General features: G+C 40.2%; 1 protein-coding gene across 3 annotated transcripts in view; it reads left to right on the top strand.

Moving 5' to 3' along the window:
- Positions 1-20,024, top strand: part of COL8A1 (collagen type VIII alpha 1 chain) — a 123,834-nt gene that overhangs the window by 82,945 nt on the left and 20,865 nt on the right. For 2 of the 3 annotated variants that reach the window (XM_032098608.1, XM_032098605.1), the window contains exon 3: positions 9,967-10,082. The gene's annotated coding sequence lies outside the window, so the exon portion shown is untranslated. Of the gene's footprint in view, positions 1-9,949; positions 10,083-20,024 lie in introns of all 3 variants that reach the window. The other variant, XM_032098607.1, reaches the window with a different exon arrangement.

Here is a 20,024-nt window from a genome sequence, read left to right as displayed (position 1 = left end):
TCTTTTTATTCTCAGGGATTCATCAAAGCCCGGACTTCTGTGGCTTTTTATAGCTGAAATATTTACAGAATCTCTGCTTAGTTACACTTCCATCCAAATGTTCTTTCTGTTGCTGTCTGTAGGACTTCAGCTAAGTCAAAGTACTTACTTTATTTTGCAGTGCTTGTGCTATTTCGTACTGTATATATTTGAGAAAATTTTTTAATGTCCCATGGCAGGGGGGGTGGAACTAGAGGTTCTTTAGGGTCCCTTCCAACCCAAATAGTTCTATGTTTAATTAATGTTGTCATTCTTATCAGCCCAATACTTATATATATTCAATGGCATTTGCCATGTTTATTGCATGACTCATGCCTGACATCTGAGCACCACTGCTGCCTTGTCACACAACTCACCTTACAGCTGCTGTCTCTTCAAAGATCTTAATCTGCATAGCAGTACAGCTGAGAGTCTAATACAGTCACATGTGTAAATACCACCTATGTAAATGCATCTAGCGATGAAACTTCGGAGCAGAAATTCCAGGCATGATAGAAACACAGTATGTACTGTAAGTTTTAATTAGCAAAGTACACTCATAAGAGAAAAATAATTCAGTGCTTGGAAAAGTAGAGGCTCTGCTTTTTGGGGGCAGGGAGTCAAGGGGTAGGGGAACACGCAGGATCTGGCTGAGTTCACAGGACATATCCCAAGTGCAAGGCAGTTCAAGAGGTGGGATGTGTCATAATTCCTTCAAACACACAAGCAGTGCTTGTGCTGCTGGTTCTGGATAAGGCTCCATATTCCTATAGAAAGGAAGGCTGACCCACTAAAGCCCTGACACGGGGAATACCCCCATCCTATGCATCTCTTACAGACCTCCTGACCAACCTTGGGGAGAGGACCTAGCCTCATTCCAGCTACAAAATGGGAGTAGTATCTCTTCCCTATCTCACAAGGTACTGTGAAGATAAATATGTGAATATTTAGGTAGTACTGTAAAGATGACCAAATAAGCCACTGGCATGAGCTTATTGGGTACTATATTAGCATGGAGAGAAATTCTCCTTTTTGCCTGTAATGGGAAACTCCTAAAATCTTGCCTTAAAAGGAACAGACAACAAACAGCATGAATCCCTAAGGGGAATGAAGAGGAGGTCATACTTTACAGTCCACGTAGGCATTTTACTTCCAAGGGGAGCATTTTGAACATATTTTCTGCACTTTTTCCTCTGTAAACCTGAAAGCATTTTCCTCTGTGATGAAACGTTCAAATATAACATTTCTCCTTTTTGATAAATAATAGTAGACCATGTTTCTTTTCATTTCCTCCTCCCAATCCGGGTATAAAACATGTCTGTTTGAGTTATGTTTAATTGCTTTGATTTTATTTAAGAGGAAAAGTATGGTGAAAAAAGAAAACCACCCATACTTTCCTGCCATTGGTATTTTGCTCTCTGCTAAATATGGGGGCATCTCCACCTCTTCAGCATAAGCCCCTATTCAGTGAAGTATCTAATCATGTACGCAACTCAACATCTAATGCTTGCTCTCAAAAATAAATGAGATGCCTGTTTAATTACTTCATCAGTTTAGCACTCTGGAGACTTGAACAGAAAAGTTTTGCCTTTTCTTTATGATGTGAGATTCTATAATGCCAATGTAGAAAGTGTTTGGCAATTTCATCTCCTTTAAGCTTTTTCAATTTGCAAAAAGTCAAAGGTGTAGAGTGTTCTATATTCAGCTATCTGGGAATCAGCAATGAAAGAAAGAATTTTCTTCTGTTTGCTTGTTTCTGCCCATGCTCAGTATGCAGATTCTCTGCCCTGATATAATTCACGTGGATTACATTTATGGGGTTTAGAATAATTCCTTCAAATATACACTACAAAAGTTAGCACAGTCCTTATGGCTCTCCTTAACTTTTAGAGAGAAATTACATAAAAGGATGTGGTGTGGGTCATGGAGTTTAGCCAAACAAATCAACAAAGCAGCAAGAATTGCCTGGTGCCAGTCAGGGTAAGGAACACCACCTATACCTGTGGTAAACAGAGCACATTTGTCATTGCATGATATATTAGCAAACTAGGTGTTCTAACTTTTTATTAGATTATATAAAAAAATGTGCACTTCATTTTTCCTTATGAGACTAAGCTGATAAAAATTCCAGGATGGATAAATAATTGATTTGTTGAGATTGGCAGCAGTAAGGAACTGGAAAGTTTACATTTGTTTTTTTTTTCTTCCTTTCTTTCCTTTTTTTTTTTTGAAGAGGCACACATAAATAACCTGACTGAATTACACCATGTCCTTTACACCTACTGTTTCCTTTTACAAGTACCTCTCCCAGAAACAGCTAATCTTGGCTGCACTAGAAAATCCTTCTATGTGTTAGTTAGAATCAGGAAAAATTTCAAGACAGAAGTTCAGTAGTCCTAGCAGAGTTTGGATTTCATCACAAATTTGAATTTCTGTCCAAGTTCACGGTGTAGAAACATACCAGAGAGAAATATGCAGTGATACATAACTCTGTCGTGAAGACCTGGCAAAATTTCTGTCTGGACCAATAATACCTCCTTATAATCTTCTTGGCCCTCGCAGGCCTAGTCCTTAATTGCAGTTCACCGTGCTCCAACAAACCTTTTCTGGGGAGGTGGTTTTGCAGGAATTGCTTTGGCTGAAACGCCTGAGAAGCTTATCACAGTTATATGCCACTATTAACAAGAAACACATCTTGTGATAGTTCCAGTATCACTAAAGAAATGGAGTACCATTACCCCATGTGCTTATGTCTGCCACAAGGCACGGATCTCACACTTTGCCTGGCAAGCAAAAACTAAATTATTGAATTTTCATGGACTAAACAAAGTACAACAACTATACCTATTTGCAAACAAGTTGTAATCACACCCCATTAGCCTCTGATAGCCTAATCATGAGGAATCAAGTTACTGATGCTTGATGGATTATAGAAAATGTGGTTTATACCTATAGAACAAGTCCAAAGTATTGCATAAACTAAGAAGGTAGAAAAATTCCTCAGGCATGATGAGGCAAATTAAAAATGGAGAAAAGGAGAACTTTCTTTCATTGGCTTAAGGGAACACCTTTACAGCTAGATACTGAAAGCATTGTGCTGGTTCCTAATTAGTCAGACATGTATTTCTCTGAATAAAGTCCACAGGAATTATCTGGTCAAGATCACCCATTTGGTTCTTAAATTTTCACCATTAGTCCATGAAGTGTCTGTTCACTTTCCATGTCTCCTACACAGCATGAAAAAGTGGCATAAAAGCAGCCCAGCCTAGCATGGTATGCACTGAACAGCTACTTTTGTTATCATACGAGGAAAGGACAGATTTTGGTGGGGAGTGGGTATGAACAGGGCCCCTGCTAATAACTAGAAGAGCAAACAAGTGGTGTTAAGCAGAGCTAATACTTATCTACCTAATTCACTCTCATGATGAGAAACACAGCTCAACTTCAATCCTAAAGAGTAACTGTTGGACTTCACAGCACACATACAACCACGCTGAAGTTATCATAAATGGCAAAATACAGGTCTCCACGTGGATGCCTAGATCCTTCCCCACTGTTTGTTGGAGTGGGGCCTGGCAGGCCGAAGTCTCTGCCAGATTCATATTGAAGCCCCTGTGGTGCAGCCAGGGAAGCTGGAAACTCATAGTGCATAGACCTCCCTCAAGGACTCTGCCTGCCTCCATCAGGTACCAAAAAAAGCACATCCTTTCCCAAGACCTGAGGGTGCTGACACGCTCATGAAGGATGTTTACTGTCTTGCTGACTTGAGCTCTTCATTGGATACCGGGTCAAGGAGAGGGAACGAAAGAAGAGAATACTCCTAGGAAACAGAATACCTTGTTCACCTAACAGTGAGCCAGATTATAGATAATATTACCTGATCACATCAGATGGAGCAAGTAATGTTTCTTCTTAAGTCCAATAATGAGTGGTAACCTACTGAGAGTGTACCCAGTGCAACTGATCCTAATTACTGTCCTCTAAATAGGAAGCAAGATTATGCCTTGTATCCAGACTAAGTTAGCCACACGTACTGAAATAGAAAATTACCTGTAAAAGGCAGTCACAATGATTCCTTTCAAACACAGTATCCACGTTGGGTGCCAATAATTATTTGTCCCGGTTTGAGACAAATTCTGAGGAATGTCCGAAATGAACATCCTCTGACAGGAGGCAGGGTACAGCCACCCCCTCCCCACCAGGTTTGGGAAGAAATTCCTCGGCGGAAAGTGAAAAAGGAAAAAAAACCTGTTTATTTATTTAACAAGTAAAGTGCACACAGGCACGGAAAACAAAAAAAAAAAAAAAAAAAGAAGAATGCTAAATAATAAAACCTCTCACTGTGGAGAGAACCTGGGCAGATTTCAGAGTCCCTTGTGGGTGTGGCTTTTTCCTCTCCAGAGCTGGAGCTTGGCGTGGGCCCCTCTGGGCCTCGGTGGAAAGGCCTCCCAGTGAATCTGGTGTTCTGAACAGTTGCAGAAGAAAAGAAGAAGCCCAAGTCCCAGGGCTCTGTACTTTAGCGAACAAACAAGAAACTAGATAAAAAGCAAAAGGAATGTAACTCTTCCCTGCTGCAGAAGCGGAGCCACCGGGCAGGAGAAGCCATAGAGCCTGTGTTTTGAACACAGAGCCAAAGGAATTCCACCGGCTCTCCCCCCTCTCTGTTAAAGGTACAGAAAGGTACAGGGTTCATGTCTGGCACAGGGCAGACTATAGAGAATACAGTATCATACAGTCACCCCAGGACAGACAGAAAACACAACATTTTTTAAGCAGCACAGAAATCCCATAAAGCTAGCAGGAGTACTATCTGAATGATTGTGAATTTACTACAATGGAAAAACCAAAATAGGCAAGAGGATGTCATGACATCCCTCCTGTTATTACTCTCAGTCACTGGTAGAAACTTGACACACCATTTCTGAAGCAACTGTAACAAACTCCTTTTTTTTTTTTTTTTTTTTTTTTGTATGTGTCTGTGAAGGAGCATAAAAATGCTTTTACCTTGGTGTTGCTTAAAGTTTTGGTTATGATTCAAGCATTATATTGAGAGTAATTGCAACATTATGTGCTGCCAGCATTTGCAGTACAAAACTCTGTGTCTTTCTCACACTTTATTTAAAAAAGAACATTTTGCACCTCAATAGCTAGTTGTGGTTTTGGATCATAAGGCACTAAGGGTTTTCATCTGTTCTGATTCCCACCCCTTCCATCTCATTTTTCTCATGGCTTAGAACAAAATATTAGTGTGACTCATCCGTCATAAGTAATTTTCATATCCTCTACCTTCTATTTTGGTGTGTGATTAGACAAAATCTGTAGTTATGTAAAAGTATTTGTGAATTTTTTATAATGGAAGATATGAATCACAGGTACTTTAAGCAAAAAAAGAGAACAATGTCAGGACAAAGCGAATTATAAATGAAAGCAACATATATATAATAATAAATACTTTAAAACATGCTACTTCAATTTACTATTTCTAAATATTAAATCTTACAGCTGTCATCTCTGGAACACTGGAAAAGGAAATAATAAAAGGGAAAAAAATAGAGTTTATGGACTGTCTTATCCAAAGCAAGCCCCAATTTTGATACCAAAACATTTACAAGGACACTAATTATACTTGGAAAGCTGGAATTCAGAATTGCAAATGTCAGTTCCAGGATGTTAATGTTTTCTGGTACAGTTTAGGAAATCCTATGTAGCATGCTACTTTCAAAAAATGCAATTATGTTTATACATTCCTGTGACTTTTCTCCAGATCAACCTTCTATCCTGCAGTAGTACCTTCTCACAAAAAACCCTTAAAAATTCCCTAGAAAACAGAACAATCAATCAGTACAGAAGTGATTTTGCTACAGAGGCATTTCCAACATTTGATCAGATTCTTCTTTTCTCCCTCAAATAACAGACTGAAATATTTTACTAAGTGGATCAAGTCAGTGCAAGCTTCATTCCATGAAAGTCATTTGTATTTGGGCTGAATATTGAATCAGCAGGACTTAAGTTATCTGCTTAAAATAGAAGTTATATTTCTGTGACTACTTAAATTAACTAGGGATCATGATGTTTCTCTGCTAAGAGAGAGAATACAGTGATTTTGAGATCTGCCTTTCTGCCTTTGTCTTTCTGCACTTGAATTGCAAACTCAGAACGTTTTCTACACCCAGCTAATACCTGCAAGCAGCAGAGTGGAAGGGAGAGAAGAGTGCAAGCCACCTCACTATATTTGAAGATTCAGTAAACATAAAATAAGTTCTCTCCTCTCCTTTCAGATACAATTTTGCAAAAAGTAATTCTTAGAAGCAGACCAACGGAAGGAAACTTATCAATCAGGAAATTCAACGCTGAAATGTTCTCTTAGGAATTATTTCTTTCATTCTCCCCTCTCTCATATTCCCTCCCTCCCTCCCTACCTTCCTTCTCCAAGAAGCCTTCTAGGGAGTTATTTTCTCCATAGCAAAAAAAAGACTTTTGTTGCTTCAAGTTGCTCAGCATCATGGCTTGTACTTGGGACTTCTCCAAATAGTCCTAATATATATATCAGGATCTGCATGTAACTAAATAACATGTGATTGAAGACAGGGATTGTATCAGTAGGAAATCTTCCAAGAGATTATTTTTTCAGGTTAAAAACCCAATTGTTGCACCATCATTAAATTTTCAGTTCTGAAAGTAGTAAAGTGGAAGAATGCACATCAAGTGGTTGGTCTCAGGACATGAAGAGCTGGATCATCATCATCATCATCATCATCATCATCATCATGATAATAATAATAGATGAATGTGAAAGAAAGTATCTCAAAGTGGCCAAGAGTTCCCCTAAGAAAAATCAGTGGGAGCCTGTTGAGTGATCTACTAGAGCTGGAATTTGTCTTTTTATTTGTTAGACTGTGTAGCAAAACCGAAGTCTCAGCTGAGGGCATCCTTGGAGCAGACAAGGCAAGCAGGGGTAGCAGTGGTGGTGTGGGATGGGGAAAGACATGGGAGTGAAAGGTGGGGATTGAGTGTCTCTGTGTGGAGAGGTTTAAAGGGGACAGGGCACTTTTTCTGCTCATGAAGTTGTTTCTCTTCCTTGTGACCTCTTCTTTTCCTTCCTTTCTCTCCTCCTCAGAGACCGTCCCTTTATTTCCATTGTTTCCAACATCACCATCTACACATTTTTCTGTTCTTGACTGTTAAGGATGGGTCAGTCCTGGTTTGGATGGACAGGAACTAGGCCAGGACCAGGGCAGAAAGGCAGAGAAATCCTGCTGCAGATCAAAGGACAGATGTGACTGCTGCTGCTAAACTGGGGCCCTCTGGTACACACTGGCACTCCTTTACCCTCTCCCTAATCCCGCAAAGGCAGTAACAGCAGCGTGGATGGTACAAACGGGAGGCAGGAATGAGCTGTTTGGCTGAAATGCCTAATCCCTCACTCCTCAGTCACAGGCAAAGTAGCTGCCATCCCCTTCAGTCTGGCAGATCTCCATTTTTCTAAGTATACAAAGCTACTTCTGACTTGGTGACTTCCCCTCACTCACACAAGAAGCTGAGCCAAATCCCCAAACCTAAATACCTGCAAGCTGCAGAGAAGTTTGTATCCCAAGCTGAACTGCGGGGCACAGAGACATCTCTAAAAGTTCTGATAGGGTGTAGATGTGTTCTGAATTACTGCCTCATTCTTTGAAGGAGAAGGCCTGTTTGGCAGGATAAACAACGAAAACCTGCTCTTCAGAAAACCAGGAAGCAAATGGCAATGAAGTTGTGGATACTGCATTGGCAGTTGCTGCTCTTCAGGCTTTAGCGTCCTCTCAGAAAGGTGCCAAATACACATTTCTTTGTACAGCTCCAATGAATTGGATGAAATCAACTGCAAATAATCCACAGTACTAGGATATTATCTCCTATTGGTTCCCCAGGTGATCACATATCTCCTAAACTGCACCACAAACTCATCAGAGATCTGCTTGCAAGAGATGGATGGAGTCAGGAGAAAATCACCAGATTATCTATCAAAGCAAGTGTGGATTGGAGACCAAATTTGGTATTGCCAGAAAACTTAGCCTGCTATCATTAAAGAGATTTTTAAAAATAAATTTTACATCAGAGGCCAGAAAGCTCTGTCATCATTAATCTAATCCATAGTCTAAGACAAAGGGCCTGGAAAGGAGCCAGTTTCTTTCTGAAAGGGGTTTGGGCTTTGAGAGGAAGCCATGCATACCTGGCTGCCATGATGCAGCAGCTCTCAGAGCCTATGCTGGGACTAGGTGGGCAGCTGGAGTCACCTAAGGGAGAAACAGATTCCAGCCAGCAATCAGAAACTCAAGGGCTGGATGGCAACAGTGTACCCCAGAGGTACTGGGGTGATGTCTGGACATCTCCCTTCTGGCAGAAAACATTCCTCTCTCAAGAAAATTCAAGCTTCTTTTGTTAAAATGCATTGTTTTGAGAAAAACAACTAATTCTTTTGTCAGATTTGAGAGACCTTACAACAGCCCTGGTGTGGCATTCAGATGAAATAGGGTAGTGGGCACATTTCAAATGGACTTGAATAAATCTGAGGTAAAACACTCAAGCGGGTTTCCCTTGTGAAATCAGTACTCCTCCCTTTTCAAATGCCTCCTGCCCCTGAGGTTTGCATGGTCTCATGGTGGCCAGGCCACCCAGGGCAGAGCTGCCTGGGGCCCACTGGGTGCTGGGGTACAGGGCACTGCTGCAGGGCAGCCTTGCAGAGGTTGGGAGCCACTGCTCTTGAGTTTGCATTTTGCCCTAGCTGGTTAAATGCTAGTAGTAAATGGAGAGATACCTTTGGGTATGTTTGGCTCCTTGGAGTTACTCTGACTGCTAGAAAACCAGGGGCTCTGGAGAGCAAAAACACAGGCAAGGAAGATCTTAGGCCAAATACATCAATTTTCAACCACAAAGCAAATCAGCTATTGAAGAGCAATCACCCTGCTTATCAGTGAGCTGGGTTTCAGGAGCCCATGGCTCCATGTAGGATGGATGCTGAGCAGCAAGTGCAGCATATGGTGAGCAGCTGAGGGCAGGGCCTGTGCAGAGAGGTACGGGACCCTCCCCAGCTCTGATCCAGCACAGCACCCAAGCATATGCTCAGTCCAGCTGGAGCACACTTATCCAGAATTCTCCATCCACAACTAAACCCTAAACATCTCGGTGGCAGCTGAACCCACCAAATCACAGACTCTTCCCAGCCATGTCAGTGGGATTTGTGTCAGGCGAAGCACATAGGACGTGGTAGCAGCTGTGTGAGAACGATCAGACTATAAAAGAGAAAAGCAGATTTTATTTTATGTAGGACACTAGCATTGTCTGTGGCTCCCCTTGTTAGTATCCTCACATTATGAGTGCAGTAATGCCCGGGACTTTGGTAGTTCCAAGCACAATGCCTCTTGGGAACTAATTATTTTATTTATGTGTTGCATGAAAGGGTTTGTATGCACATTTTCATGGGCACGACACACATGGAGAAATATGAGATTAGGTAAAAGTTTTTCATCTGTATTTCAGACTGATAATTTTATACCTTGTAATCTGAAAAAGTTATGCAGTGTCTCTGTAGAAGGGTGGGAACAAGGCTCAAGGCACTTTTGAAATCCAAACCCATATTTTGATTTACAGCATAATTATTACAGGATTGCCAACAAAAACACCAAACACTAGGATTTTTGGTCCATATTCAAACTGCTACATCAGTTTTCACAAGCACTGAATAACTAAAAAGGCTACTCAAAGTGAATGAGTTGCTAGGTTTTCATACTTCTGAACAGTAGACCTTGAATAAGAAGCTGGAATATGGAATTAAAAGACTATGCTAAGCCACTACTTTTGAAAAGTTTGAAAATTTTGACTAATATTTCTTAATATTTTGGGGGCGGGGGGGGTCAAGGGGGGAAGGATAGTGTGCTCATACATTTCTTATAAGCTTTCTTTTCCCCCTAGGGACCAACTTAAAATCAACTAAGTAACACCAGGCCTAACACAATCAGAAAATCTAGGTCTCTTAGAGTGAAAAGGAACCAACCCGTCCTTCTTCTGCCCTGTCCTGAAATCTTAATGTAAGTATATTCAGCTTTGCAATCCTAAGTGAGTTCTATGTAATACCAAAAACAAAGCACAAAGGCTTAAAACTGTAGTTGTCTTAAAGCCATCACCTACATAGGATTTGATAAGTTGTTCAAGTGTTTGCTATACACCAAAGCTTTTGAATTTTGAGTGGAAAATTATGTGGCACATAAATTTTGGTAATCATCCTCAGCAGCACTTTTTTATCTTTTAGATAAAACAATCTATCCTTTCAGTCATTCTCCATTGTTTGATATGTAGCTTTGGCATTTTGTGTTTATAAAAAGAAGCTTGGTTTAAATCTATTTGTGTGGTTGGAAAAGAGTCAGGGCAGGTTTCATTAAAAAGGATATGTCAAAAACCATTTTATCCTGGGAATAGAGTGAACCACGGTATTGATGTGCTTTTGATCCCCAAAATGCATGTGTACACGTGTCCACTTCCATATGTATGCACATGCTAAATTAAACAGCAGTAACATTCATTGAGAAATCCATACTTAATACAATGTTTAGTTTAGCTCAATAACGGGAAGAATATGTTAAACATCATTCTGAGCCTTAATGGAAAAGTTTCTGACAACGAGACATTAGCTCATACTGTCCACAGTCATCTTATGCCTATGAGTATTGTTTGTTATCAAGTGTGACTTTTGGAAGAAAAAATGCATTATTGCTTAACAAGTTGCATTGCAGTAGTGTCCTACACTCTGTTTTGGTTTCTAGAAAGCTAATTAAAAGAATCCACATGGTAAGAATTAATCATGTAAATCCCTCAGACTTTCTGGACATCTTTTAAGGAGGATGAGTGCCACATTCAATAGCATTTCTCGCTCGTGGAGAAGTCATGCACAATTTGTCTGAGATGAAAAACCACCAGTCACACAAACGTGACTCCACAGTGTGGCTGTAGAGCACCAGCCCTGGCAACAACCCCGCTCTGGGAACCCACTGGAGTTCACTGGGGTGATTCCCACTGGGGAGCACTGAACTATGAACCCAGTGGGGCGGACTCGTGCAGTGACAGGATTTTAGGATCTGGCCACTCCACGTCCGGAGCTGTCCCTGGTAACTGTTTCGCCCAGCATCAGCTGCTGTGACCTACCCTACATCGGGTGCTAGAAAAGTCTAACAAGAAAAAAAAAGAAACAAAAAGAGGAAAAAAAATGCGAAAGGCTCCAGCCCACAAACTACGCAGAGAGAATAAAACGCTTCCCAGCTAGTACTTACATTCTCCCAGAGCATCCATAAAGTTTTAGGGCCCATCCACTTAACAAAACATCCATCCAAGAATGGCTGTGGACTTTGATAATTCAGCTGTGAAGTTTCTGTAGCAGTTGATGAAAAGACTGTATAACAACTCTCCTCTTTTCATTAGTAATTTCTTCAAACCTTTTGATAAATATCTTCTGGTGTTAGATAATAATATAGATCACTGTTAAAAAAGTATTACATGGTTTTTGTTAGTATTTTAGAATCCTTTACTACAACAGGTGAAACAGTAATATAAGCTGTTAAATATAGCTTCTATACAGAAAAAAACTACAGTTAAGCTAAGCATTACAAATTAGCACCCACTAATTTTCATGAATGGCAAAGTTGCTTTGAGAAAAACACTGTCCTCAACAATTCACAGATATCAAGGAACAGAGAATTAAGGGGAAAGCAAACTTTAAAAGAGGTTTAAAGTTCTGGAAAATATTGTTATTTCCTTTTTTTCTTTTAATCTGTTCCAGTGAATGTAGAAGAATTTCAGCAAAACATTCAGATTTGGATAGAAATATACCTCAAATGAAAAGGAAACAAAGCCCTCTATCTGTAGCAAGAATACAGAAAATTTTCAGACTTGAGCATCAACTGGCAGATAGACTTGAAAGGCATTTGGGTCAAATAGAAGTCCCGAGCTGCTACCAAAATCAACAGTCTAATTGTCTCAGCTGAAACTGGGGCTTAGCTGTTGGGTTTCCTGTAACTAAATCTTGCCGCAAACAGCTCTGCTAAGTTTTTCCTCCAATAATAAAATAAAATAGAGCAAAATTAAGACAAATACAAGAGACAATGAAGATGAGTATGTAGTTCCCAACATGAGGGGAGCAGACGTTAGAGGAAACTTGTGAAGATATCAAAATAGTTCTTGTCAGTTCTAAATGGTTGACATGACAGTTTTTTAAAAATAAACAATCAAACATCTGAAAGTAATTGGTAGACTAAGGGATTTATTTTATTTAAGCAATAAAGTATTTTAAAAATGTACTTAGAATGTCTAGCTTGCTTCAAATTGCTTTGGTTTTCTACACAGTGTCATTGTAGTCACTACCCACCCAAAAGTGGTATTTTAATAATATTTTTAAATTGAAAAACAACAACTGAAATGAAGAAAGCAAAACTATTCAGAAAGGTTACCAGAATGCACAGTTTAACTTCAGACACCTTCTAATCTGATCAGGAAGCAGAATGAAAAAAAAAAAAAAAAGCTGAATTCAGAGGCAGTGAGTCAGGTGATAAAGTTATACAATTTAATGTGAATTTACTGAAGTCGTATCTCAAAATCCAAAGCAAACCTAAGCGACTGAAAGTAATGTTTCAGTTTATAGAGTCTGATATTTTTTCTGTCTACCCTTTTTCCGGTTGAACTGCCTTTTATGCCTCTCGGTGTATAAACTTCTTGAACATAGGCATCTCCTGTGTCCTCAGTTTCCTCCTCATTTTCTTGTGCTTTATGTGCCTTCATTCAATCCCTGCTTATCTGATAGTATGGATTGTTTTACTGGTCTGCCTTTTCCCTGTCTGACTTAGGGAGCTGGAAATACTGGATGACTTTTAGAGGAACCTAAACCTCAAATTACTCAAGTATTTATGGAAATGTTACCTAACATTTCCAGGACCATTTATTTTAAATAGGAGTCAGTTGCTGGCCTCCTTTACTCACTCATGAAAACCTAGCTTCAGACTCCTCTCAGCAGCTTTGGATGGGAGGAAATTAAAGGAGAATTACAAAAGAAAAATCTTTTCCAAACATAGCAGTGTTATTCAATAGCTTAGAAATTGACTTTTCTTTTCCTGTTGGTGAATGTGGTTCCTTTAACTAATCCAAGCATTATTGTGAATAAACCCAATGGTTGCTTTTGTCTGTGTTTTGAAGAAGAGGGGCTTGTTTAGGGCTTTAGCAGCAGTAATTGACACAGAAAGCTCCACTACAGAAGAACACATAGAAAGAACAAGATGAACTTGCCTCCACAAATCATTAGAATTGGGGATATTGTATAGATACCTCCTGTTTGCTGTTAGTAACCAGGATGACAAGTTTATGATCCCAGGCTGTGCAAAGCAGAGATCCAAGGAACCTGCTGCTCTTTAAATTCTCTGCTTCCGAGTCCCTTACTCCCCATACCAGCTCACATGAAAAGAACTTGAAGCCAGTAGGCAGCAGTTTTTTATACTGATAACAGGAAGTTTGTGGAAGACTGGAACAATGTGCCTCTCTGATTTGGGAAACAGTTACACCAAAGAATAAGCCTTCTTATGGGTTTTGCATTATGCATAAATCCTCCTGTTTATATGCTAAAGCAAATGGTTTATTAACAGGTAGCTCATTAAAATAACATATAAAGCATAGAGCTGCCATCATCACTTTGCGAATGTTTTCCACACATTTTCCATAGCTTTCACATTCAGAGAAAAGTAGCTCTAAGTGAAAAGTCTTCTTTCAAAAGCCTCATTAGCATAATGTATCAATGAAATGATGCCATGTGGACCCAGTTTCTTTTGGTAAATGATGCCATGTGGACCCAGTTTCTTTCTACGCAGAAGTCTCTCAGGAAATGTCTCATTTTAAGACAGTTTTCTAGACCCTAAAGTGTTCAGACACAACTCTATTAATGCCTTTGCCTTGTAAAGTTCAAGGAATGCTACCACAATGTGAAATGAAATTTGAAATACAGTCAGAATAATTGCCCATCTAATACCAAGAGTTCAGCTAAAACATTTGTTATATAATTCAACCTTATATTTAGTTTCAAAGGAGTTTTATGTAGCTGTCGGGTTTATTTAAGTAACTGATTAAGACTGTCCTGTTTTAACTGGCAAAGTTATGCAAATAGCAACAAATATTACAGTTCACAGTAGTCTTCCATAGGAACAATTTCACAGTCACAAAATGGTTGAGGTTTAAAAGCACCTCTGGAAGTTACCTTGTCCAACCCCCCAGCTCAAGCAGGGACATCTAGACTGGTTGCCCAGGACCAGTCCAGAAAGCTTTTGAACTACTTTCAAGGATGAGACTCCACAACCTCCCTGGCAACCAATGCCAGCATTCAGTCACCCTCACTTCTCTATTCCCTCTACTGACTCTCACAATTTCTACTTTATACATCTGAAATCTCCCCTGCACTTGTTCTCTGCAACAGTCTAGCTCATCATTTACAAGGGTGGATGAATGTTGTAGCACAAGGCTGAAATCAGGGATATTTCATTGCAGAAGGCGATGCAGTTCTTTACTGAATATATTTTTGGACCATTCGTTGGTAGTCACTTGTGTATTCCTGTGTAAATGGAAGATGGTGTAAATGAAGTCAGCTGTGCAGCAGCAAGGATTCAGGACACAACTTGGGAATGTGAGCTGTGCCAGCTGATGGCAAAGCTAAGACTTTCTATAGAACATTTCCTTTGAGTGCAAACAGCATATTTCATGCTACTTTGCTTGCATTACAGCTATTTTTAAGCAATCCATAGAATGGAGACTAAGTATTTTGAACGTGTGAAAGGTCTGGTATGTGCTCAGGTCCCCCCTCCTGTGCAGTGTTTGTGAAGCTGTCCCTTGATAAATGACAAACTGAAAAGGCAAAGAAAAGGCATCAGCACGGAGCCTGTGCTGACAGCGTAAATAGCAGTTTGAGTTTAGCACACAAAGTTCACAGTTTGCAGTGAAAGGTCATAAGGATTTCAAGCATTTTTGGTATTTTGTCTCTGCTGTCTGCACAATATCAAGCAAATAAAACCCCCTGATAGACAGCTTCCAATTCTGTATACTTGGCATCCCTGCTCAGCCTGAAGGAACACGGGAAGCTCTGTCTTTGGCATTCTACAATTATTTGAGGACACGCCATCCTAACAAAGCTTTAACACTTACTCAGACCCAACTTTAGATGTGATGTTTTATAAGCTAAAAGGCTTGCCCAGCTCTGTTAAACCCAGTGGCCTGCAGTTTTTTTTGCTAAAAATTTAGCATGATGAGGAAGAGTTATATAATATGTTAACTCTCAGCACGTTATGTTTGTTCTTTCCCAACCAGTGTACAGTTACATTAAAATGTATCAAATACTTTCATGAGAAATCTCCTACAATCTGCAGTTGAACCGAATGAGACTTGGAGGAGTCTGACTTTTTATTATTATTTTTATTATAGTTTTTGCCTGCATTGAGTTCATTCCCTCCTCTGGATATTATTAACATTTCCTTTAGGAAAGGTTTAGCTCTGGCCCGTGAAGTACTGACAGTGGCATTTTTATTTCCCAAACTCAATAAAATATATACAAAGTGGAAATTGTTTTCCTGGAGGTATGTAACCTCAGAAATCTAAAGAAGAGTTATATTACCTATGTGCCTCAGATGTGACTGCACCCTCTTCTTTTTAGGAAATCACTACTTGCAGTATTCAGGTCTGTACTGTGTAAGAGAAAAAAAAATCTTCTGTATTACTCTTGTCTTTGAGTGTATGCCTCCTGGACTCATAATATTCAGAGATATCTTAGGAGTGTGAATGGAATTAAATAGTAAAAATAGGACAGTAAGTCCTATTTTTTATAACAGAGCCAGGTGTTGGCTGAATTTTTTGCAAAGTGCACTCTTTTAATCTTCCAAGTAGGCTTTTTCTTTGTGTTCCTAACTTCACAACCTCTGGCATATCTCAGCATGATCATACATGAGGAGTTTGTTGTGCACACTGTGAGTGCCAAACACTCAAGCCCATGTTGTGACTACAGGTGCTGAACATGCCTGTTCATCCACAGGCATACCTGACAATGTCATGAGGGATCTATTTCCAATCTCAGATGCTCGCATACTTTGCACACCTTGTCTTTCAGGCTCAGGCAGAATACCCATTCCAGTCGCTGTGCTGTGTATTCCTTCATATCCTTCTTGAGACACATATTTTTGTACCTTGAGATACTAGTTTCTTTACTGTACCTAAAACCTGCTGTCCTTTGTACCTAGATTAGAAGTACAGTTACCTGCACAGGTAACAAATGGTTGTGAAGAGCTGAAGATTTAAGGTCTTGCCAGACAGTCCTCCTTTGACTTCCCTCTCCTTTTAATTTCCACTCCCCCCTCACTTTTTACCTAGATATGGATGATTTTTCTCTGAGATTCAGTAGTGCTGAGTGGAGCAGAAAAGATGCCTGAATGCAGATGTTACCTCCTCCTACCGTGGCCAGATGTGGAATACAAGCACCATTTCACACTGTGATTAAACTCAGCCAGGAATGCATATGACCCCTACACGGGAGTTATAATGCATAGGAACTGCAGATACACTCAAACTTTGTAACCTTTCTTCCCTAAATATAGAATGGTTAAGATCAAAGGGCTGATGCTTACCATTGTCTACTCACAAGCAGAAGAATCTGCAGATTTTGCTGTGCTCAGAGCAAAGCACACTCCAACATGATACAGTTCCATGATAGCTAGAAAACAAAGCTTTTTGACAAATGAGTGAGAGTCTGAAAAGTTAAACACAGTTTAAAAGACAGGGAGCCAGAAAAGACTAAAAGGAAAGGTATTTGTTAATGCTCAGTTTTTATCACATTTGCCCTGGCCAACAAAAGGAATACGCTGCTAGTAATGAGCTCTCTGTAGGTGATCGAAATACCTGCAAGAAAGGAAGACTCTCCTCATTCAAAGGCACAGGAAAACACTGTGTCTTAAAATACGATTTTACCTTTACCAGAAAAATCTTTCATTTATCACTGAAGGCAGTGTAACATAGCCGTGCACCAGCCAACACGGGCCCTAGTACCTATATAAAGGACAGTTATGTGAGCATGTTTTTACTATTTTGCTTTTCTTCTTTTAAGTGCAAGAGGAGTGTTAGACCCGTGTCTGTGCTGAGCGGATGGCTCACGCCACCTACAGGGCAGCTTCAGTACCGAGACGTGTCCGCTCCCAAGGACCGCCTGTGAAAACTCAATGCAATTTCCATCCTGATCAAAAATTGCTCCAACAGACATTTGAACTGGCTATAACACCTGTCAGTATTTAAATACATATACACAGATAAGAAATATTTGGTCTTCAGATGCTACACCATTTGGCATCCAGTGTGCTTGATTTTATAAATATACTTGTTGGCAATCCATTTATTATCATCGTTACAAATAAGGATACAAAACCATCTAATTCTCCTTTGCTGCTGCCACAAATTAGTTATGGTGACTGTATCTGGAATTAGAAAAATTATACAAGATGGGTTTTAAATGCCAAACCAAATAAAGACTCCAGTAGGGAATCCAATAAAACTCCAAAGCTTACAAAGCTGCAACTGCTCCTAAGAGCTGACCATCTCTGAACTGCCCTATGCAGTGTTTGCATTCAGCCGAGAAGAATCCCAGTGTGCAGCTTTGGTGCCAAAGAGGAAAATGTCTTGGATTATAGCTGTAGAAATAGTACCCTTTCCTTAGGAATAATACCATTTTCTTTACAGAACCATGCAAGTACCAGCCTTCCCACTGCTTTCAGAGGCTCATTTCCATCACCCATTGCAGCTCTTTCTTCACTCATTAGCACTACCTAGTCCTTATAGGTCACCTCCAAAAGCAGGTCACAGCGTGAGCTGCTGAGCTTGAAGGTGGGGCCACTGGTGGTGGTAGGAGACCTTCCCCCAGCCCCCTAGAGCAAAGGGCTAATCCTCTGGGACAGCAGCCCCAGGCTGGCTTGCTTTGCCACCCTGGGAGAGAGTGGAGGTGGAGGAACAAGAAACCGAATAGGTGAAGATAGAACAATGGCAGCATCCCTTCCCCACCCAGCCGGAGCACTGGAAACAGCCAGTGGCAGGAGGCCAGTGCATGCCAAAGACATGGCCTCCCCATGCATTTCACCCAAATCATGCCCTGATTTGTCTTGTCTTCCTTCAGCAAACTGGGCTGTTTACAACATGACAAGGACTTACATGATTAAAGCAAAAAATTATTCCAGACCGTATTACACTCTTTTCTCCTTTTTAATGTACTGATCTGCACCAGGCCATTGTGATTTTTGGTCAGTGCTGCTTTACCCTCTTCACCTCCTTTTCCCCAAGACTTTAGCAGTCTCAGTGTATGCCATATTGGAAAGCTGGCAGTAAGGAAGGCTCCTCTCCTGTTTCTCAGATTAATTAGCTACAAACATGAAGCACTTGTTCTGTTCAGCCATGTTATCCCAATTTTACACATGGACAATGCCATTGACGCAGTGGAGGATTCTTTTAAACTACACTACTCAGAGATGAGCATCAGGGCCTAAACTTTACTCCTCTCTCACAAAGTGTAGAGTTTTTACAAAGCTTCCTTACAGTAAGACCTGTCATCTTCCAGACAAATGTCTTTTCAGGAAACCACTCCTTTGCATCTCACTGTCCTGAAGAGAATGTGAAGAAATGTGTCTGCTCATCAAGACTGACTTGTGGTCTCTGTGTGGCTTTATTTGAAGTCAGAGGTTCAGAGACACCTGTAAACAGTCAACTGCAGGGACTGGAAACTGTGGGAAACAATGCAGTGCATAAAAGAGCTTACGGCCACTTACTGCCACACTTACAGTAAATTCATTTGGAAAAAGTGTAAGCCCGTCTTTCCTTAGTTTTCTTGGGGCAGCATCTCATAGGAGATGGGAACAGTATTTCACAATTATTATTTTCTAACCCACTCCCCTCCAGCACTGTAGGAAGAAAGAATATCTGACGAGAATTGTAAACATTCAGCATGTGTCTGTTTCACCATTCTGAATCAGAGCACCAGCCCCACATTCAGAGATAAAAACTGTGGGAGGCTTTGTTTTATCTCAGTAAAGAGCATTGGCTTTTCTGAACATTGACACCTCAACTCATTTATAATGTGCATCCCTTGGCAGCATGCAGCAGAACAAGGTCATAGAAATGCATTTTAAAAGTGGTAACCTTCAAATTGGGTTTTTCTTGACAAGCATCTATATTATGATTACAATGGCACCACTGCATTTCTTTGCAAGACAATTCAATTTAGGATTATTACTTTTAGTCGACAAGGCTTCATCACCAAGAGTGAACAACGCTGAACTATGAGTAAGTTTAAAGCATCTTAGTAATGAGTTTAATACATTTGGAAGGCCTGGAACCTCCCATGCTTTTTTTGCACTAATTTTCTGTGGTTGGACAAAGATCAAGCGCAGTTGTGTAGCCAGCACACAATATGCATGATCACTTTGGTTAAATTATAAAAAAGGCTAACATCTAACTTGTCCATGTCATGTTATTTGGCAAAATAATGATGTAATTAAACGGGTTTAAGTACCAAAAACATATGTATCCATTTACATTTAAACTTTTTTTCCTGCCTATTTACAAAATAATGCTTTTGTTAGAGAACAAAATTCAATGAGCTTCATATGTAACTGGCAGAATTCGGCAGCTCAATTATTTCTTCATCACAATGGCAAGAGAAACTTCAGCACACAAATAATCTAGCAGATTTATAGACCTGATTGCAGCACTGACACTTGGCCTCCAGAGCTCCCAAGCAGGCCAACGAGGAGTAGCCTTTTCCACAGGTATGGAGTGGGTTTGCTAGGTGGCATCAGCTAACCCATGGTGAAGGCTATGAGTAGGAACATTTACAGCCCTACTTCCAGCTAAACTAAGAAATCTTTGAAGTATGATACATTGATTTCATGAGTGTTTAAAGAAAACTTCTTCAGGAAATGGGATCCACA

The sequence above is a fragment of the Corvus moneduloides genome, chromosome 2 (genome assembly GCF_009650955.1).
Source record: "Corvus moneduloides isolate bCorMon1 chromosome 2, bCorMon1.pri, whole genome shotgun sequence".
Lineage (NCBI taxonomy): Eukaryota > Metazoa > Chordata > Aves > Passeriformes > Corvidae > Corvus > Corvus moneduloides.
Note: the sequence above shows the minus strand (reverse complement) of the source record. Positions and strands in the feature narration are given on the sequence as shown.